We start from the raw sequence: 23795 nt of genomic DNA on the forward strand, positions 1-23795 counted from the left end.
CACAGCATTACAATGCTGATATTGACAAAGTACTAGAGGATGTGCATTTAAAGTGTAAGAAGGCCTTATGTAACTGCTCCCATTATTGTGTCTTAAACCTTTTCTTGGCAGCATACAGACACTAAATTTCCATATGCATGAAAATATAAAAGCACTGAAATTACGTCCTCACTGTGATTTAGCTTTTTTATTTTCTTTAATAAAAAATATCTGAAAATAAACCTGCACAATTTGTCAATAGTCTTTTTTATGTTTTTTTGTTTTGTTTTGTTTTGTTTTTGTTATGTTTTGGACTAGTGGAATATTTTTTTGACTAGTTATCAATTCGAAAAAGGTCAATAAAGAAAACATTTCACTTAGTTTCAAACTAGACATCAATGCCAAAGACCCTGTTGATGCAGACGAATATGGGGCGTTGTCCCAAAGCATAATAAAAACAAAATGCTTATTAGAGACTGCAGGTTTGGGTAATCCATATGTGTTTACTGACGATCCCAGTTAAGAACTGATTTTCTGAGTGCACTGTGTCAAGTAAAAAGAGCGCACCCTGAAGAAGGGAATGGCAATTTGCTCGGTCAGCATTTATCTAGTATTCTATTGGCTAGAGGACATTTGACAGCCAGCTCATTCAGCAACTAGAGAGAGAAGAAGAAATACCCAAGAGCAGAAGTTTTGAGAGCACAGATAATGTGTCTGAGTGTGAGGGAAAGGGAGCAAGTTTAGTCGCACGAGATTTGAACCAGCAACACTAACGTTAAGAAGAAGAGTAGAGATTTAAAAGGAAGAATGATATATTTGAGAGCAAGAATGGACTTTTTGAGTGTGAGAGCAGAGTTTTGAGAGAGAGAAATATGATATTTGCGTGTTAAAACAAGAAATCTTGTTACGGTCTTGATTAAAGATGGGGGAATACCCCGATAAAATATACTCTATCATACATCATGACATTCCTTAAAAACTGTTAATGTCTGTTCCATCAACATAAAACCAGTCAAACTTCACAAACAAATACCTGATAATTACCAACTAAAAGGAATGAATTATTGATCTTTTTTTAGCATCTCATGTAGTTACAGCAATCTGAGAATCTTCTTTCATACTTATTTAATATTCTTCAGTCTTTTAAGACAATTGATCAGATATTTCTCAGTTAAACAGCCACTTTTGAAACCATCAGATACTTCTTTATGGACTATTTAGAAGTTCTCCTCTAGGTCCTATGGCCTGTAGACTTTGAAGCTTATATCAGTCGATTCATTCTTTACGCCGTGATTACAAAAACAAGGTTGAAAGCAGTTCATGAGGCTGTGAGAAATAAGGAAACAGTGAATGGTCCACCACTTTTATAAATTTTAAGTTTGCTGTTTATATTTTGAGGTGGCTGTATAGTTCAGGAGGAACTTCCACCACTGAAAGAATAAACAGGGGTTCAGTCCCTGACTTCCTGAAATAGAAACAGCCTTGTCTTCCAATGTGCTCATCAGGGTATAAATGTGTTTGAATGGCTAGAAATACATTAAAAATATCTTTAGTGTTGTATGGGTGTGGGTGTGATTGAGGCATTTAGTGTTGAAGTGTTATAAGAATCCAAATAGGAATAAAAATTAACTAAAAACATGCTGCCTACTGTTTGTTCTCCCATTTACTTTTGGTCTTTGAACTAAAGTGCATCTTTTTTTTAAAGTTTTACATCAATACTGAAAAATACTGACCAAAAAAATTGATGAATTTTTGGCTAAATTACGTATGGAAACAGTATTAAAAACACACCCTACAAATCTTAAACATCTAAAAGCTAATGTTATATATAATATCATTATATATAATTATTCTAATGTGTTTGCCAGTGAATAGATAATAATTCAGAAAAAATAAATCAAATCAGAGGCTAAACCTTTGGACGCAAACACCGGGCCTATTTTTAACAGTGCACTGTATTGATGATTTTGCAGGACTGTGTGTAATGCCTGCATTTTAATTGCATTTTTGTGGCATGGGGGAATAAATGCAATTAACTCAATGTGGGTGGACTTCAATCACCAAGATGCACTGTAGTGAGAAAAAGGTTGTTCGAAGGTAATTATGACTTTGTGATTATTCATTATCCTGCAGCATATAATGTGTGGACGTGTGTGTATATATTTGTGGATGTGTGTCTTTGGGTGTGCCATAAGCAGGATTTAATATTTCATTAATAGAAAGGAATTGTGCTGAAATGTGCATCTTCTGCTGCTAACAAGGTTGTTTAAAAGTGCGTAATTTCTTTTCCCATTTTCAGTATTTATTTATTTATTAAAATGATGGTTAAGTACTACATATGCACTCGGTTTTGTATAAATCTGTTAGTTTGCCAAAAGAAGAAGGGGAAAAGGTTAAACAAATCTAATTAAGAGATTTTTTATCAATATAGAAAAGATCTAAAAGCATAAAGTGCTTCTTTCTTTATTTTTTATTTTTACCTTTCCAACATGAGACCTCAAATGTCAACTTTTAGACAACTTCCTCTTGCTCTTTTTTCCTCGATCCTTAAGGCTTCATTTCCTAACACTATTTAAAAAATTAGGCATTAGTTTTATTGCAACATATATTATACACTGACACTAAATAAATCCTCCTAGAGCCTAGTCTTTGGCTCATAAATATGACATCTTTTACTGCCCTTTAGTAAGGAGTTGAATCCTTGACCATAGGGGTCCACAGAGACATACTGTAAACCTGCAGCCTTCACACAGACTCAAACACACAACTCTTCATCGTACATACAAAACTGAATCCACGCCTCTTCCCCTACCACACTGCTTCATACCATAGAAGTCCATTTGGAACCTTGAGCTGGAATGGATCCATCATCCCTCTCATGCAGGATGAGGAATGAGCCGCTGTGCATCACCATAATAGTCTGAGCCGTCAGGGGTCGGCTGAACCGGGTCTCCTCCTGCTGCCCAAGCTAAGTGCTCGAGGAGGTGATGGAGAACTGTTCTGTGTAAATGCATGACATGGTTAATGCTCTGCACCACATCAGAGACCTGCCATCAGTCTCCACCTGGCTGACAGACAGGCAGAGATGATGAAGAGTTATCTTATTATCATATAGGAGGCCTTTACATTGCTCTTACCTTCTTCAACATCTCCAGGCAAGAACTTTTAGATTGCCTGGAGGCAACACCAAAAATCTTAGTGATTGTTGTATGTTTGCAAATACTTTTTAGATTATATCATACTTTCCATTAGTTGGCAGTCAGACTTGTGTGTGTTAACTCTAAGGAATGGTTTGCAACTCAGATGATCATCTAATTAATAAATATTAAATAAGAAACCTGCCTTTGTATGTCATTCTGAGTCTTAAATAATTGTTTATAATTTACAAAAGTTGTTTTTTTTTTTTTGTCCCATTTTCTTCCCTGCAAATGAATTACAGATGTTAAGAAAATTACAATTAGATGCTTTCTGACATATCCAGAGCAACCATGAGGTTTTCACCTTTTTTATCCAAAATGCAATTTATGAAACAGGAAATAGTTCTGCAGCATCTCAGGTCAAGAGAAATATGAGTCAAACAGAAGTCAAAGGAAGAGTAATTTTATTGTCATTTACCATTCCTTCAAACCATAAATCAAAATAATGACTATATTTCTTATCTCAACATCTTGTATTTCACTAATCTACTTCCTGTAGAAACACCTTCCATGTCTCACTTGAACCTGAACTTTATTAATCTAAACAAATGCTTGTTTGATTAAAAAAAAAAAATATAAAAATCCCTACAAAAGTCAAGATTTATTTTCACAATAGTTAGTACCTTAAAGCCAGTTAAAATCTTAAGTGACTCTTCCAAATGAATGGCATTTAAGCCACTGTTTCATGTAATTATACCAAACCTAGAGTTAAATACTCAACTCAGAATCCTGACCTCTGATTTTAAACTTAAGATGACATCATCTTACCAGTGTGGAGTACACTTATACATATATATATATATATATATATATATATATATATATATATATATATATATATATATATATATATATATATATATATATATATAGGGGGGAAGAAAAACAAACAACTAACAAAAGCATAAACATTTTTTTTCTCCAGTCATTGCTTGGAGCCATGCTTTCAACATGAATAGATTAAGCTTCCCTGCTTAACTGTGTGGCCCCCTTGCAGCAGCTTGAAGCTGTATTCTTTGTTAATGTCATGCTTGATATGCGATCAAGAGATGTTTACATGATCAAATACGCACAATTATTATTCAAAAGGTCAATAGGGTAATTAAACTGCAAGTGATTTATGAGACAGCTTGTCAGTTGTGAAAATAATCTGCAAATAGTCAACTAAAAAACACACACAGCAGCTTAACTTTTGCTCTCTGGCATCAGTTGTTACTGTGCTCATGCTGTTTTAAAGTCAGTGTCAGGCCATGATCATATAGTTCAGCTTTATGGCCACATTTTAAAGTAAACTTCTTTTAGAGCTTGTGATAGAAGCACAAACAGAAAGCATTGAGCATAGTTAAACAAATATCTAAACAAATCCCCCAAACTTTGTTGGTTTGTGGGTTGGTAACATTTAGCTGATATCCAGTCTTCTAAATAAGATTTGCTCAAAATATGGATTAGAACATAATTATTTAAGCTGCTGATCTTTGGTAACATTAGAAATGGGCTTGGACTCTTAAAAACAAAAAAACACTTCCGACAGTATTTCCAGTCATAGCGTATAAAACAGAAGGACCCAAACTTCTAAACTTAATGCAACTAAGATAAGGAAGATGGAAGGTAAGCTTTGTAAAAACATGCAGGTGTTTATCTGTTCTCCTGTGGCGTTATCCTTGCCCTGTAACAAAAGTATGTGAGCTGGCCCACCAGCACTTACATCGTCCAGGGAAATTAAAGCTCACCAAAAAGATTAGATGTCACTGTGCTGAAAACGCTATTTTTCATTTTTACCCACCAGTATTCTCAAAGGAGGAAGCAGATATCTTTAAAGACTGGGTAAAACATATGAACAAGTGTGAGGAGTGAGTCACAGAGGAGGGAATGTGTGTCAGCAGAGTATTAGGTGGGCCAAAGAATAAAAACGACCGTTGTTTCCCAACTGGAGGAAAGCTTCCGTGGCTGCTTTTAAAAGAGAGGAGGCAGCGCAGTGTTTGCAGCTTATAATATGGGTGTGACATACAGTGCAGGATATGTGTGTGGGAGATGAGGATTATTAGGATGGAGGGAGAACACACACATGTCCAGCCAGATCTTTGGAGAGGCAGAGGAAATATGGCTCACCACAGATAAGCTTCGCTGTCTCTTGGCTTCGACGACCATTAGTCCTGGCATCCTGGCTGGCTGTCCTGCAGGGTCCCTGTGTCATCATGCTGTGATGGAGGAGAGGTCTTGCTCCAGCATGGAAAGGATGCATATTGATTTATTTTTCTGTTTTATATATAGTGCCTTAATAGAGGAGCTGCCTAGCATGCTCTGCAGAGCAAACACTGGACAACTATGGTAAGGAGACTTGGAAAAAATAAAAAAATAAAAATAAAGGGGGGTGGGGGTGATCATAAAATATATTCAAGTCAGGTTTTTTACAGATTAAGTTGTGAAGACATGTCTGTGATTTGTTAAAGCTTCATGTGCATTCAATATAATTTAATTATTTCTTTATGACATTTGTTTTTTTTGTAAACAATGTTTTTTTTTTTTTTTTAAGGCTCAAAAAACAAGTCTGACCTTGACTCTGAATTTGTTTTTGTTTTCCACCCTGCTGTGGTATTCCATTATATTTTATGATGAATTTATGCATGCACCAGGTTTGACTGGCCTTAGATGCATTTATGTATTCTGGTAGGGAATTAATGTCTGGATGACCTTCATGTCTGATATGCTTGGTTGGATCATCCACCTACACAAACTGCACTGGAATAACGGGGACCAAACAAGTGTAACACCTGTTTTAGAGACAGAACAAATAACAGGCCCACTTTTTGCAAACTCCTTCATTGCTGTGGCCACAGAAGCACAGGCCAGTGAGCACATTAATCAGTCCAGAGACTACATCCATCTGTCGCATGGGCACAGCTCGCCACATGCAGGGCCCGCAAGCGGTTGGCTCTGCCTCTGCTTGTGTTGTCTCCCATTATTTCTGCCCATTTTAACTGTGTTACCTATCAGGCAAACCGGTGAGGGAAAGCGACAGACTTGGAGGTATGGTGGGCTCGCTGTCAGGGGAAGCCTGTTTAGCTCTCAGGGCTGGTGAGAAAACTGGGGTATTGTTGCATGTACATTGGTATGTAGAATCATCCCAAATTTCTGCTTGTTTTCAGCCCTTTGGCATTTATTTGACTTGAATGCATTCATGCTTTTGAGTATTACTGCATGGAGATAACATTTTACATATTAAATACTCATGTATCTATCAACAAATGCTTTATGTTACACCATGATGAAGACAAAACAAAGAGGAATCTCTTTGAGGGCTTACATTGTTTATTTAGTCTGCTTTGCACATTGAATAGGAAGCACATCAAAATGGAATGAAATGCAAAGTTATTCATGAAGTGCATTTCAAAGTCAGTGTCATTTTTCTTCACAGCTCTGCTGCTACTTGACACGCACATCTTGTGACCAGAGAGTGGCCAGTTTCAAAGTTCCTTAATACATGAATACAGGCTTCGCCCAAAGCTCTGTTTGTTATGTAATGTGAAATGTTTGGATGCACATTCTGTTTAGTCCAGTGTTATTTCTATGATACATCTTCATACAATAATGATCATTTTATGTGTTTTACATTTAAAAGGAAACCAGACAGCTCTTTGAATTGGATGGCTGCAGACCAAAACAAACAAAAAAACAAACAAAAAAAAAAACAAACAAAAAACAATGACATTAACACACACATAAACACACAAAAAAACCCAACTCTGAAAATATGTTCAGTATGTCAAAAACTATGAAAAAATAAAAGCATGCCGTGATTTTTTTTCAGACAGAAATGTTTATGTTTATTTCCAAACTGGAGAGGCTAGATACGGCTGTTACAAGTGCAACTGTTCAGTCTTTCTTCAGGGTAAGTGGTCCACCTGTTAAAAAATATTTTATTAGGACAAAAGCTTTTAAATAGTTCGTGGGCTTTTTGTGTAATTGTTTTATTGTTCGCCATTTGCATACATGCCTGTGTGCACATGCCTTGATGCTTTTGTCCCAAATATAATAATATATTTAGAAACCGGTAAATCAAATTTTTGGCCCATTTAGTATCAGGTGTACTTAAACGATGTTTGTACCATTATCCGTTGGTGACTTGTCCAGGGTGTACCCTGCCTTTCACCTGGTAAAATACTGGGATAGGCGGTACAGCAAATTAATGAATGTTTGTTTGCCCCCCCCCCCCCCCCCCCCCCGCTACTACTGTAGAAAACTAAAAACATAGTCAAAGTAAGACTCTGTTTGATTAAGCTCCTGATGCCACTCAGCTCAACATAACATCCCAGAATATGTGCAAAATGTGCACAAAGTCAAATCAAATATTTATCCACTTATTTACTTATGAGAACAATGGAACATGGAGTGACTAGCAAGTGCAGGTATTTACTTATAAACATAAAACTAGAGCACATATTTTGCTTTTAAAAGTGGAATGAAGCACATGCAATAATTGTTATCAGTATGTAAAATGTAACCCTGGCAGAGTAAAATAATGAGTTATTAGTAATTAACTTGATGCTGAACTACACTAAAGAATACATGCAAGTGAAAAAAAGAAGAAGAAAAAAGGCCACTGTTTCCACATCTCTGGTTTCTATTCAAGTTATATAGCAAACAGCTTGAATTTAAAGGTGGTGTGAATGTACAATAAAAGTTAATGTACTGTGTTTCTTCAAGGTTTAGTTCACAAAAATGAACTGAATGAACTGTTGCTGCACAAAAGAAAAGCTTACGTATTTCTCTGCAGGCTGTTTATTGTTAAGCACATGAAAACAGAAAGCAGTGGAGGAACAAGGATCGCTGTATCTATTAGATTTCCAAACATTGCATCTATAGAGCCCTGAATCATCAGCTGTATGTCTCAATGTCACCCATAGCTTGATTTACAGCTATTTTGTGGTTCTTATATTTAGTGGTTTTTCCATCTTTCGTCTGGCATGCAGGAACATAAATCATACTATTACCATGGCATTTTATTCACACAAATTAATTCTTCTTTAACACGTATTTTCCCTCCAGGCCAGTCGCTGCATTGTTCCATTAAGCTGAAATTCTGCAGAATATAAATAATTCTGTTTTCTATTTACACTGTGCTGCACATGGCATTTTAAGGTTATAAAGTAACTGTAGCTCCTTTATTAAACAGCTATACCTTTGTGCATGTGCTTACCATTTGCCACTAAGTAGTTGTTTAGAATTTATAAACCCTAGTAAACAAACACCACAAGCATACATATGTTAGTTGCTGGTTGCTGGATATATTTTTATTTATTTATTTATTTTTGTCGCAGCCCAGCTTCTAAATAATTGACACCTCTGACCACATAATTCACAATTGCAGGTAAAATGTGAACAGCAGCTGAGCTGCATTGTGCGTACATGTGGGAGAACATTTGCATAAAGCCCACTCATTTCTCATGAAGGTGATGGAATCTGTTATGTCACCTGAGAGCAAAGGTCTTGAGAGAGATGTTTGAGTGTATGTTAATACTTTTAGTTGGTTAAATCCAAAGTGAAACTATTATTTTTCTGTCTTCCTGTGAGAAATAAACTTGAGCATAGAGTGTGAATGTTTTTCACAACAGGACTTCACTGTAATCATTTGTTTGGCCGACACTTTTGCTCACAACAGTGCAAACATGCATTACAATAAAAAAACCAAAGCAGATGGATAAAAAAACTTTCAAGTGTTTTAAATTTCATTTGGATTATTTCATGATGATGCAGATGTAGATTGATGTGTAAGATCTATTAATTTATTAAGAGTGTTGGCTGCCATATTTTTCCACAGTAAATACCTCTGTTGTGCACACACACACACACACACGCACACACACACACACACACACACACACACACACACACACACACACACACACACACACACACACACACACAACTACTTTAGAGCTATGCCCCACCTCTTGCTTGATGATAGATTCAAGATTCAAGATTTATTTATTTGTCATGTGCAATTTCGACACAGGGTGAAATGCTTGGGATGAGGGGAACCGTTTGACTCGCAAAAATAATCAAGTACTAACAGCATGCAATAATAGTACTTGTTAAAAGAGAAATAAATACAAGAGAAATAAGTAAACAATATAGTAAGAAGTATAATAAAATACATTAATGTATAAAACACAAAGGTGCAGGTAGGGTGTAAGTAGAGTATTTCACAGGTTGTAGTATTGCTTAATTTCATATTGCACATAGTATGGCTGCACAGTAATAGGTAGGAAGTAGTTTAGTGCAGTATTATTGTGAGCTCAGTAGTCTGACAGCTTGGGGGTAGTAACTGTCTTTGAGTCTTTTTGTGCGTGCTGGCAGGCTCCTGTATCGTCTACCAGAGGGTAGCAAACGGGAATATCCTAGTGCTGGATGAGTGTAGTCCTTAATGATGCTGCGTGCCTCACTCAGACACCTACTGTGATAAATGTCCTGGATGGAGGGGAGACTGCTGCCAGTGATGTCCTCGGCCGCTTGCACCACCCTCTGTAGTGCTTTTCGGCCCTGAGCGGTGCAGTTCCCATACCACACTGTGATGCAGCCCGTCAGCAGGCTCTCGATGGTGCACCTGTAGAAGTTTGTGATGATGCTGGTATTCATACCAAACTTCCTCAACTTCCTCAGAAAGTAGAGTCTTTGTCAGGCTTTTTTTTTTACCACAGTGTCTGTGTGTATTGTCCAGGACAAATCTTCCATGATGTGTACGCCAAGGAACTTGAAGCTGCTGACCTGCTCCCACCTTAGCGTTGTTGATGTATATGGGGTGGTGCTGGTCTGCACACTGTCTCCTGAAGTCCACTATCATCTCCTTAGTTTTGCTGATGTTTAGAGAGAGGTTATTTTCCTGACACCAGCTGGTCAGTGATTTCACCCCATCTCTGTAGGCTCTCTCATCATTATTGGTGATGAGGCCTAGGATGGTGGTGTCGTCGGCGAACTTGAGTATGCTGTTGGAGCTGTTCCTGGCGGTACCATTGTGGGTGAACGGGGAGTACAGGAGTGGGCTGAGAACACAGCCCTGTGGTGTACCAGTGCTGAGGACGAGTGTGGAGGAGAGGTGACTGCCAATTCTTACTGCTTGTGGTCTGTTACTGAGGAAGTCCCATATCCAGCAGCAGATGGACTTCTCCAGGCCCAGGGTGGTGAGTTTTGAGACCAGTTTAGATGGGATTATGGTATTGAAAGCCAAGCTGTAGTCAATGAAGAGCATTCTCACATTTGTGTTTCCCCTCTCCAAGTGGTTGAGAGAGGTGTGGGCAGCTAGAGCAATAGCGTCATCTGTAGACCTCTTTGCTCTATATGAAAACTGCAAGGGGTCCAAGGTGACAGGGAGGGAGCCACAGATGTATCTCTTAATGATTTGCTCAAAGCACTTCATGATGACAGATGTGAATGCTATGGGCCTATAGTCATTAGGACAGGATGCTGTGGGGGTCTTTGGGATGGGAATGACAGTGGAGGTCTTGAAGATGGTGGGCACAACAGACTGGCTCAGAGACAGGTTGAAGATCTTAGTAAACACCCCAGCGAGTTGGTCAGCACAGGTTCTCAGCACCCGACCAGGGAAGCCGTCAGGCCCTGGTGCTTTGCGGTGGTTTACTTTCCTGAATTCCCGTCTCACTGTAACTGTGTCTATACAGAGTACGACATCCTCACTGTCCACATGTGGTTTGGTGACGGGCGTGGTGTTGTTCTTATCAAACCAGGCATAAAAGGTATTGAGCTCGTCCGGAAATGATGCGCTGGACAGCTCCACTGGCCTGTTCCTCCCCTTGTAGTCGGTGATACAGCGTAGCCCATGCCACACGCGTCTCGGGTCGTGGGTTATTTGGGCAGACTCTACTTTCTCCCTGTATACCCTCTGGGAGGTCCTGACAGTCCTTCTGAGGTCATACTTGGCTGCTTTGTAGGCATCAGGGTCACCTGAGTTGAAGGCAGCGGTGCGGGCTTTAAGTTTAGCACGCACCTCTGGTCCAGCCCATGGTTTCTGATTTGGATAAGTGTAGATGGAGGTTTTGGGCACAGTGTCATCAATGCACTTCCCTATGTAGCCTACGACATAGTCTGTGTACTCATTGATATCTCCATCCACTGCGTCTGCAAACATCTGCTAGTCCGTTGTTTCAAAGCGGTCCTGTAGCACCTCATCAGCCGTACTGCTCCATTTGTAGATCTGCCTGGGAACCGGTTTTTCCAGTTTGAGCCTTTGTTTGTACACAGGCAGCAGCAGAATGGCACTATGGTTGGATTTCTCAAAGGCTGGGCGGAGGAGGGGTTTGTAACTGTCCTTAAATGCGGTATAACAATCATCCAGAGTCTGCTCCCCCCTGGTGGGAAGACATATGTGTTGGTAATATTTTGGTAAAACCGTTTTCATGTGAGCTCTGTTAAAGTCCCCCAAAATAATAAAGGCGGCATCAGGGTGTGAGTTTTCAAGTCCGTTTACAATGCCATACAGTTGTTCTAAGGACTGACTTTTTACAGCCTGAGGAGGGATGTATACTACAGTGAGGATAACTGAGCTGAATTCTCTAGGCAGATAAAAGGGTCTTACTTTAATGATTAGCAGCTCCAGCTTTGCAGTTGATGTTAAACAAGGAACAAACAAGTTCCGTGTCCATAAAAGAGAAACTATAGTGCAATGTTAATTGTCACTCTATATGTTTTAGATATATCAAAACCAAAGTTGATCATCTGAGAATTCTAGTCGCCTCAGTATTGCAGAAACACTACATTTGGATATCTTTTAAGATGTTTTGCTGCATAGCACAGTGATTGTCTTCTTTAGCTCTTCTAAAAGCTGGCTGATGTCTTTCCTGTTCTATAATTTATTTTCTTTTTCTGTCATTTTCTTAAGGAATCTTTTTTTTTAATTATAATTTTTCTTTCTTTTTTTAATGTTAATTTTAAATAAGTTCAGCCTCGCAGCAAGAAGGTCTCTGGTGAACCTCGGAGGCAGTAGCCTTTCTGTGTGGAGTTTGCATGTTCTTCCCGTGGATGCGTGGGTTCTCTCCAGGTTCTCTGGCTTCCTCCCACCATCCAAAGACATTTTAGGTTAATTAGTTACTCTAAATTCTCCCTAGGAGCAAGTGTGTGTGAGTGGTTGTTTGTCTCTTTCTGTGTTGGCCCTGTGATGGACTGGTGACCTGTCCAGGGTGTACCCTTCCTCTCACCTGCTAAAATGCTGGGATAGGGTCCAGCTTACCCACGACACATAATGGACTAAGTGGTACAATGTGTTGCTCTGTAGAATGAGCAACACAGATAAATGGGGTAGTTGCAGGTAGCTGTGTTCATTCCAAAAAAGCATATTCTTTACAAATCATATCTTGTTGTGAAGGTGACTGATCAGACTTTTCAATGATGTATAATACAACAACAATTGGTATTATTAAAGAGAAAAGATATTGGACCAAACACAAATTTCCTTAACACTAGAACCGCCAGTATTCCAATACTCCTAGAACTGCCAGGTAGGGTAATTTTTACCACCCCCTGCTGCAACAGCGCAAATAACACAAAGATGCATTGAAGTTGTTCGTTTACATTTATTATTTTAATAGTTATAATGGAGACTTAAAAAAAACTAACTAAACAGTCAAAACAGCATATATTAAATAACAAAATTACAGATTTCAATATTTTAGTTCATTTTAGAGGAAGACAATATAAATAAACGTTGCTCTGACTCGCACGTGCGTCAGACTCCTTGCTCGTTTTTCAAGAGGGGTCCGGTGGGTAGCCGACATCGCCGCAGACCCCTTGTGCCCTTTGCGTGGGCCGGTCCCCGCCCTGGCGGTGCAATGCAGTTGGGGAGCACTGACAGTCTGTCCCGGTCGACAGTTGTGCCAGGGGTGAATAAAATAAACTAATGTAGAGTTAGCTCAACTAGAGCAGAGAATGTTACCAGGATGTTACAAAATGACATGTCATCACCTTTCACTGCAGCCCGTCGGCTACCAGGCTGAGTATGTGTGGTGGGTTACTCCTCAGTTGTGACCAAAAGCCGGGACCTTTTCCGTGGTTTGTGATCTTTCATCAGGTCATCTTCAGTAGATGACTCGTTACCAGGTAAAAATGACGGATCATCACTTTCTCCCGATTCCTTCACTGTCTCGTCAGAATCCTCCTCAACCACATCCAGAGATACTTCTTCTCCCTCCGACTCTCCGTCACTCAGGCCTTGGAATAATAACCAAACTTCTTTGGCATTCATCCATCTATTGTATTTGTCCGTTTGTCAAATTTAGCACTAGATTACCCTAAACAATTATAAAACCCTATTACTCACTCTCTGACAGCTGTCAAACTCACATGCGTTACTAAGTAACCAGGAGTGGCGCGAATGGGCGTGACGTGAAAACATCTGACAGCTGAACACAGTGCATTAAATTAGACGGTAGAAATGACCTCCTTGGCGGTTCTAGGTATATATGCTCAAATTTCTTTTTCTTGTGATCACACACCCACTATAATTCACTGTATGTTTACTGGACCCATTTCAGGAAAAGTCACGAATTGAGAGAAGTAGGGATTTTATTTTAACAGAGATACAAGTGTTTGAAAAACCGAGGAGGTAAAATTTACCCTCTTGGCGGTTCTAGTGTTAAATGTCATGCCAAGTTTTCTTAAGTTTAATAACAATGTATTTAAAAGTCTTACCCTAACAACTGGTGACTGAGAATGAAGTCTAAAAATGAGGAATGATTAGTAAGGGTACAAAATTGTTGAATGTTGAACATGCTATGTAGGGCAGGTCTCCATCTCATTAGTATGGGAGACAGCCGAATTTAAATTAAACAATGCCATTAGAAAATGATATGTAAAGTTGAACCTTATCATGTGCATGAAAGGAACTAGAATATGGATACTATCATATGTGTGAGTACCATATAGAGAGCATGAAAACCAGTTATGTCACAGCTTTTGGACTGTTTTTTTTTTTTTTTTTTTTGCAACATAGCTGCTGCAGTCCTGCTACAGTTTTAGTCTATACATGTAGGAGAATGTTTCTTTACATTTCAAAATGGAAACATACGTGTAGGCCCAGCAGCAGAAATGATGGCTGACAGCACAAAAATAAAACTGCAAGCAAAACATATTTTTAGTAGGGAGGCAGATGAATCATTTAGATTAATCTGAAATATTGTGCACGATCTTGAAGTTTAAAATCCCCAGAACACAGTTGTGCCCATATAGATTTAGACTATTGCATAATTTCTACTATAGAAAAAAAATAATTATGTTACATAGATATAATGAATATGAACAAATTTACAGACTTAATTATAAATTTAATGATATTCACAACCAAACTGGAGAAAATGTGCTGGTATTACAGCTTCTTAACATGTAGAACCTTCATTTAAAGGCTTGCAATGTCAGTGGACAATTGATTAAAACCCTTTTTCATAGACACGTGTGAGCCATTCCTTCATTATTCTTTCATCAGTTAAGCAGGTAAAAGGTCTACCATTGATTCAAAGTGGGATATTTGCATTTAAAAGCTGGTGCAACGAAACTGCAACACATGGTCAAAAGAATGTTCCTTGTAAGTGAAACTGGTCATCTATAGACTGCAGAAACAAAAAAAATCCATCAGAGAGATAGCAGAGAGATTAGGAGTGGCCAAATCAGCCTTTTGGTTCAGTGTAAGCTGGGAAGAGAAAAAAAAAACCAAAACAAAAAAACTGTTGAGCTCAAAAACATGAGAAGATATACGTTCCATTTCTGTGCTTAAGAAAATCCTCTTGTAACTTTCAGCCTTGGGAAGATTGCTCTCCAGGAGCTGGACATACCACTTTCCAGCATGAAGTCACAAGACTTCATGAGAGCAAGAGGAATGATCACAAGTTCTAATCCCTTTAAACACAACAAGAGAAAAACATTTACATATTCTCACAATATTTCATATTAATTTTATGCCGGTTCTACTTAACAAATATTATTTTTCATTCAAATGTGTTTCTTCCCAGCTAGTTATTGCTCTTCTTAGACCTGTAAATGTCATGATGACACAAAGTAGCTCAACATTTATGCAGCTGGTAAAGTAAACACCAAAAACTGTCCTGCAGACTGTTCAGCTACTTTCACTGTAATTACATCTAGGAGGTTTCTACAGAACCCATCATTCCATGGCAATAACAGGCTTAACATGAAATTTCAAAGTTTTGTCTGAACTCTTGGAGCGGTAAAATAAAATAAAACAATATATTTTTTTATTTATTTTTTTTTTTTTATCCCCCTCAAATTCTGACACCCATTTTTGTCCAGGTTTTCTACTTTCAGCTGATGATTTTTGTTCCATAACTACATAAACCATCAGCAATCTGGCAGTGAAACCACCCTGAGCATGATGCTACCACTATCATGATTAAAAGCTATTGATGTTTGTTCAATATCTCATCTTCAATTTTCCAAAAAATGCCCCTCATTATTGTATGAAAACACTCTTTCTCACTAGAGCATAAACTTCAGGTCACTTCTATGTCCCTGTAATCACTTTGTCAAGTTTGTAATGCCATGAGTCAATTTAACAGAAGAAGCTTTTTGGTTTCCTTAATAGGGCAAGATGGAGGCTGTGGCAGGAATTTGTGTTTGTGGGTCAACTCATCTACTATCACAAATTCATGGATTCCCAGCACACTTAGACTTTCTCATAGGCTTGATGCGGACACCAAAATCAATATCCATCCAATTACTTGACTCTAAAGTATGTAAAACTCATGCAAAGGAGTCCCATGAGGAAAGGAAGGATTGGGCTGTGGCTTAACTCTAGCTTGAGCTTGTTTTTCCTCCTGGGACTTTGAATGTCAGTTTCTTTTTTTTGTGTGTGTGCGTGTTGTTTAATTAGGGATTGCTTATCAAAGGCACATGGCATGCAACTGAGGGGTGACAACACCCCAATGTTGTAAAATTAATTATTTCACTAATGTGGACCCTGTGCATGTGAAATAGCTGAACTCTCCCCAAATAGCTCATTAATCTTCAGACAGCCACTCCTGGGCAAGGTGAAGTGGTCTTGAATTTCAATACAAGGGGTATTGCTGGTGTAACCTTTCTTTCTATCCTTCACGTGCTGGAGCAGCCAACGGGGAGCATGAGCATTGGAGAGAGAATAATATTGCCTACTGCAGTATCTCTGGCACTTCTCTTCCTCTCAGAGTCATATAATTATTTACACCTACACAGTTTGGCTTTACACACACATGCCGCACACACATACACTTGAATTTTGAGAAGCATAGGAGAACTGCTAATGTAGCCAATGATTATTGAAAAAAAAAATTTAAAAAAGAACCTCTTTAGCTCTGGCATAAACAGGTAGCTCAAAATTAAGTTTCAGGTAATAAAAACAAGAGAAAATAACATGTTATGAGATAAAAAAAAAAACAAAAAAAAAAAAAAAAACAAGAGGGGTGAAACAGAAAAAGCATCCGCTAAATGAAGCACTTATTTGTTTAAGATGTGGCACGCTTGACTCATTATCAAAGCAGAAGAAAATCTCTTGTGCATGTAAAATCCTGATATAATCTTACAAAAATCAATTCTAATTAAATCACTCTTTAATTTTCATAGCACAAGTAGACCATTAAACGAAGGCAAATGACAACGAAGTTTTAAGTCAAAGTTAATTAGAAGTAACTAATTAGACTATATATATATGGACTATAGACTAATTAGAATATATAAATATATAAATGAAGGCAAATGACAACGAAGTTTTAAGTCAAAGTTAATTAGAAGTAACTAATCAGACTTTATATATATGATGTCTTCCTGGATGTAGCCATCAGAATACAGTACATTGAAGTCATAAATGGATGGATATGGTCAGATTAACCAAATGATCCTCAACTGGAACTAAGAGGCCAAAATATATCCTCCACACCATTACATCATAAGCAGCTTCAACCTTTGATACAAGGCGGGATGGATCCTCCATTTAATATTGTTTACACCAAAAACTGACCCTACCATCTGAGTGTTGCAGCTGAAATAAAGATGGAAAAAACAGGCAATGTTCAGTGTTCTATTGTCCAGTTTCGGTGAGCCTGTGTGAATTGTAGCCTTAGTTCCCTGTTCTTAGCTGACAAGAGTGGCACCTTAGTGGTTTTCTTATGGCTAGACAGCTGCTCAGTCCCAATCCATTGAATTCCCTTGTGCATTGTTTATGTGGAAATGCTCTTGATTTGACTATTAAACAGCACCCTGAGTTCTACTGTTGTTTTTCTCCTACTTATACCAAATGTTTAATTTGTCATCGATCACCATCACTTAAGATTTTTTTTGTTTCAGCCACATTTCTTTCCAAAAGAAAATGGTTCCCCGCTATCCTTCCAGTTTTTAATGATGAATTGGAAAGTTCATAATTACATTTTAATAGTCTTTGCAATCTCATTAGATGTTTTCTCTGCTTGGTACATGCCAATTATTTGACCCTTCTAAAACAGACTAACATCCACAGCCATGAGATGAGTCTGTCATCATGGTTGTTTAAGACATGATAATCTACTTATAGCATCAGTTTGGATCAAATAACTGCCAAATGAAAGATAGATAGTCACCATGCAGAAATGATCTAACCTCAGGCTAATAAATATTTGCTTAGTTAAATCTAGGTGGCTATTTATTTATTTATTGTTTATTTGTTTAATCAATACAAACTGAATATAAACTCTGTCCATGGAGCAGATCCCAACAACCACTTCAAATACAATCTGGAAGCTGTCCATGGTGCTGATTCTCTCATTGTTTTTGCTGTGAACATCTGTTTTTGTTATTGTAATCTGACCAGAATGTAACTGACACTAAAAACAACTTTCCCAATTATTTTAGTTGTTGGAGCTGTAGACCTGCATTACAGACTTGTTTGTCTTTAAATATGCAGATCTTGCACCAGCTCTGTCAAAACATGTAACCAATTGTATTTTGTTCCTTTTTTTTTCCAATGAGGCCATTTTCCCTATTTAGAATAAGAACTGCATGGTTTCCATATTGTGTTTGTTTACACACTGTTTGTGTGGCAGTCAGAGTACTGTTGACTGTTGTCTGGTATAGTGTTGCATTTTATCTCAGAATTATTTTTCTGTCGATGCATTAAATGTCAATGACTTATTTTTTTTATCTTTTTTTTCTTCAACATATATTACACATTTTATATTGAAAATATGAAATATGCCTACCACTGCAAGAATGCAAGCAAAGAAGGAACAGTTCACAACATATTTTTGTTTTGTATTTTATGTACAGTTAATCTACAAAATTTACCCTATGTAACTATATTCTGATTAAAGTCTGAGTCTACTAGAATAGCAAGTCATGACGTTACTTTCCTCGTAGATTGTGGAACTGTCAGAAACACATTTTATAAATACTACATGGATTTGTCTTTCCATCTTGTTCATTCATTAACTGATCCTCCCCAAAACATTGTGACCACTTTCATTTATTAACCTTTTTAGATTAGATGCAAACTAAGTTGCTCTCTAATCTCCCATCAGTTACTGACATTGCCTGTATATGTGTTTTGGTATGTGGGCTGTATATAATACGGTGGCTGGATTAGTGCTCTATATACTTTTTCTGTTACCATGTCTTTCCATATTTTTGCCCTGTTATTCTACATTGTTCTATTTTTCATCCTTGTAATGTTGCATTTTATTATTGACTTCACGTACAGTGAGCTGCTCTTCTTATCAACAGTAAGCAAAATCTATAAGCTAGAATATAAATATGAGGAAAACTGTTTCCTTTCATTACTGCCCATTAGGCTGGTGTCTTTTCAAGGCAAATTGAACTGAAGTGATCTGAGAAATGTTAAGAGAGAAATGCTCTAATTGGTTTAAGAGTCCAGATAGCTGGCTCAGTGAATGAGTTGCATTACCTCACATTTGGGTAGTGAATCATAGGCTAGTGTTTTAAAGTACTTACAATTATAGCTTTATCTAGATGTCTAACCAAATACCTAATGTATGCCCCCGTGATGTTCAAAAGGTAAAATGTTACATAGTTAGCTCCTAAGTATGTTAATCCTTTAGGTTTTTATACATTCTATGTTCTGTAGGAACTTTTAATGTATACTACATTAACATTATTTTATTTTTGTTGAAATCTCTAAAAGATAGTGGTGCAACAAATTCTGAGGTCCATATGTGTAAACTGTTGTCATGTATAGAGCATCCACATTGAAGTATTGTGATCTATTAACAGTGCAACATTTCCTTGTGTTTTTTTCTAACCTATACCATATTTGTGAGTCAAGGTGAACTAGAATAGTTTTCCTCATTTGTCTATTTATCTTCTATTCATATACTTTTACTTTTAATCAGTCATGTTCAAAATGTGTATTATCTACTTGGAAATCACAAGATTTTGTACGCTACACACAAATAATATAATTTAATTAATTTCAAATATTAATTTCAACCATTTATGCCATTAGGCTGCACTGTGGTTTAGTGGTTAGCACTGCAGCCTCACAGCAAGAAGGTTGCTGGTTTAAATCTCGGCCGGGGGGGGGTTGAACCTTGAGGGCAGTGGCCTTACTGTGTGGAGTTTGCATGTTCTCCCCATGTATACATGGGTTCTCTCCGGGTTCTCCAGCTTCGTCCCACCATCTAAAGACATGCATGTGAGGTTCATTGATGACTCTAAATTCTCCCTAGGACTGAGTGCGAGTGTAAATTGTTGTTTATCCCCTGTGTGTTGGCCCTGCGATGGACTGGTGAACTGTCCAGTCCATCGCCTGTTAATGCTGGGATAGGCACCAGCTTCCCTGCAACCCTTAATGGACAAAGCGGTACAGAGAATGAATAAATATATGTGATTATTTCTATACCATTTAAGTTTTACCGATCATTTGAAATTTTTCCATATGAAACCAACGTTTTGGTAGCACAAAATTACTTAAAAAAAAAAAAAAAAAAAAACAGGTTCCAAAGTGGGTAAATCTAAAAATGGCACTATTTAATGTCTGCGTTTACAACCCATACACATCTTTCCTGAACTAATGACACTATAGTCCCACCTTTCCCTTAACCTGCATGCACAAACCCTGCCAACAGTAACAACTGAGGCAGATTACAGTGTTGTGTTTGTGCTGCTGAAGATACGGAGCTGGATATGACTTTTTACAGCAAAACTTCGACAAAATTCAAAATGCACACAAAGGCCTCTGATTTAGTTTGATCCTCTCCCTTCTTAATTTTTTATACCTTTGCTTTTATCACACGAGTTTAATGCATATGCTCCATGTCTTATTTTTTGTTTTCCTGTATTTCTGAGGGACTATTACAGCACCACCTACAGTCCTGGCATATGTACTACAGCATTTTTCAGCGGTTTTGTGTGCAAGCAAACATTCTTGAAATGATTTAGTCATAACAGAAAACCTTTTTAAAACAGAATCATCTCCGTCCAAGGGTGAATATAGCCAAAAGTCTGGAGCTAAACTTAAAACAAGTTAGTAGTAAATCTAAGCTTGTCACAATGTGTACTTGGACATATCCCAAGTTTACCCTGCATATGGCTCTAAAGGCCCATTTAAGCTCAACGCAGTAGATGGCTATTCCATTAGACACTTTTGTCCTTCTGCATTTTTTATTCATGTATTCAGTTCGTTTTCAGAGGGCTTGCAGATCATTCACTTAACACAACAAATTGAGCAATACCACTGAAAACTGCAGGGTCTGTGTTGAGCAAAATGAACAGACCATAGGAGAACAAGAGGAACAAGAAGAAGAAGAAGAAGAAGAAGAAGAAGAAGAAGAAGAAGAAGTAGTTGAGGACAACTGTAGAGATGTCAAGACCTTTAGAAGAAATGCTGTGTGAGTGTGTTGTGCAGTTGCAAACAACTTTATAGTGGTGCAAAACACACACCGCTGAAATCATGCATATACTGCTATAATCACTTGCACATACACATAAAAAAGTCTCATTTATACCCTATACACATATGAATCAGTGATATTGGTACTTTATGGAAGAGGTTATATATGTATGCATGGGCACAAAGTAGTATAAAAATAGGTTATATATGTGTATGCGTGAGTTAACACTGGTTTGAATGAGAACTTGTAGTATGTGTGTGTGAGAGGTAATTTTGTCACAGAAGAGGTGGGGCTAGTTCAGAGAGTACAGAGAGTGCATGCGCACTGGCAGCGTAATTAGAAGTCTACACATGTTGGAGCAATTTTAACTTTTTTAATGTTTTTGTTCACACTCTTCATTAACACTAGAAATTACCAGGATTTTCATTTTCTGCTGTAGTCCCCGCTCCCTCTACCACAGCTAATCCCTTCACTTACTGATGGAATTTTATTCAAATCAGGTACTCAGGCAAGTTTTCGGAACAAAAAAAGCAGATGGTACTCAACGCTGGCTTTTGACTCTGCACCTCACTAAAATGAGTTGAAATCTGTAGTGATGAATATATATTTGTGCTAAATCTTTATTTTGTTTACATTAGATGCATTTAACACAACAACAGCCAAAATAGGCATTTTGGCCATTTAAAAGATTATATATTCAATAACTTTGTAAAATAAAATCATGAAGCCTTGCTGGTCCCTGACTTTTCCTAAAACTATATGAATTTTTATTAATACTAGTTTTTATATTTAGTACAGAAAGAACTGAGGGAAAATGACCACTTCAATTTTGGCTACAGGTGGTTATTTTGACTGCACAGGATTTCTATGCTATTTTTAGATTCCCGTCGTTCTGGTTCAGATGATGTGAAAGTATTCTGTAAAGGATGTTATGCAGAGATGGATAGATGCTGTATTTTGCATCATATGGGACCTTGTAGGAATAAATATCTACACTGTCAAAAATGCCCGTAGAAATTACGGTACAAAACTGTCAAATAGCAACAGTCACCGACCGTAAATTCGAAATTACCGTAAATCAAGAAGAACTAAAACAACTTTAATTTTTACAGTCGTAATATGTAGAAAACACTGAGTAAACTTCATGGAAAATTACCGTAAAGTTCCAAAAGACTAATTACTCTAAAATTAATGGCATCATTCTGCATAAATCAAAGATTTTCCTTATATGTACTTTTGAATTTACAGTATAAAACTGTTAAATCTTGAGGATGTTAAAAAACATGGTATGTGTGTAATGTTGATTTCAATTAAACAAAATATATATTATTCCTCTAGAAAACCTGACAAATAAGTTTATATATGTCCAAATGCAGACAGTCCGTTACACACACACTTTTAAATAAATAACATCTCAAAAAGCATCTCAAAATTACATTAATGATTCTAAAAGCATCCCGAACTAAGTAGTTGTTTTATTTCATCCCTACTGTTTGTGGATTGTGATTGGTTGACATTAATGCGCTGAATTTCAAATTGGCCAATCAGCGCGTTGTACTGTACTGACTGGTAACCTTGTACCTGGCGTCACCAGGCTCATCGTTAAGCTCCCACAAGCTCCGGACCAATTTGGTTTTCTTTCAGACTTCAACGTTTCATCAACAGTTTGGATACTAGGAATTTGCCTCAGCCAGAAGTTGAAGCAGTCTTCATTTATCTCGGTAAGTAGCGTAAATGAACACAAGTTAAGGACATTAGTTGAACTGGCGTTTATTCGGGTTATAAAGAGGGTTGTATGCGGACCGCTAATGTAACATTGACATAATGTCCCCATAGTTGTATGGCTAACTTAGCTCCGTTAGAGTTTTATAACAGCTTGGAAACACATAATATATGTTTTTACGTTTTTAGGCCACTGTTTGTTATTAGTTGTCGTTTCGTTATTGTAGTATTACTGCTTTTGAAAGCAGTGTGCTAAAGCAGGATCAGTCTATGTGCTGAATGAAGCTTCTCATTAGCTAACCGCGTTGTTCATGTTTATTGCAGGTGTAACGGTTAATCTCGGTGTATTTGATTATCAATGATGTATTCTTGTAACATATGTGGAGTAAACGTTCAATCCGTTAAAGCATATGTTTTGCATAGCAAACTGCACCGCGATGAACCCCAACATATTTTTAAAGGTGTTGAAATAAGTTGTAAGCAGGTGTTTGTAGGCTATACAGCTTTAAAGTCACATTTCTATCGCCACCACAACAGTTCACCAACCGGAAGAGCATCTGTTTCATTTCATTGAGAAGACCAGCCTTGCTGAGGAGGTTCAGATGGAGAATGTCCCACCAACACCCTGCATTATTGTGTGTGGTAAGTAAACTGAATCACATAAGTACTACTGAATGTGTATTTAGTCCTTGTCATTAAAGTCAGTTTTTTTATTCATGTTTATTGTTAGGGTCTTCCTGCTTTGCTGCAGAGACATTTATGTTGAGCATCGACAAAAAGGTTGTCAACGACCACATCACTTCCTTCACATCTGCCATCTGCCTGATGTTTGGCAATGTACACTACCCAGTGGAACTACGGTCCACACTGGAGTTCCTGCAACGGTAAATTTTCTTTCTTTTTCATTTTAGAAAATGCAAAGCATTTGATATCCCACCCAAGGTTGTTCTCTCATTTTCCTAAAGGTGTTTCTTTTCAATAAATCCTGAGAGAGGGACCAAAGTCGAGTGGAAGAAGAAGAAAAAAGTGT

At 37.6% G+C, this 23795-nt stretch overlaps 2 long non-coding RNA genes across 2 annotated transcripts; one reads left to right on the forward strand and one right to left on the reverse strand.

Annotated features, from left to right (window-relative positions):
• Positions 1 to 565: 565 nt before the first annotated feature.
• On the reverse strand, positions 566 to 21706 carry LOC121640817. Its single transcript, XR_006010576.1, has 3 exons — positions 21695 to 21706; positions 21091 to 21094; positions 566 to 635 (listed from the first exon to the last, which is right to left on the reverse strand). It is a non-coding gene; the product is annotated as an uncharacterized LOC121640817 (long non-coding RNA).
• On the forward strand, positions 3678 to 19967 carry LOC121640818. Its single transcript, XR_006010577.1, has 3 exons — positions 3678 to 3688; positions 12490 to 12495; positions 19880 to 19967. It is a non-coding gene; the product is annotated as an uncharacterized LOC121640818 (long non-coding RNA).
• Positions 21707 to 23795: the final 2089 nt, after the last annotated feature.

This window comes from Melanotaenia boesemani, chromosome 5 (genome assembly GCF_017639745.1).
Source record: "Melanotaenia boesemani isolate fMelBoe1 chromosome 5, fMelBoe1.pri, whole genome shotgun sequence".
Classification (NCBI taxonomy): domain Eukaryota; kingdom Metazoa; phylum Chordata; class Actinopteri; order Atheriniformes; family Melanotaeniidae; genus Melanotaenia; species Melanotaenia boesemani.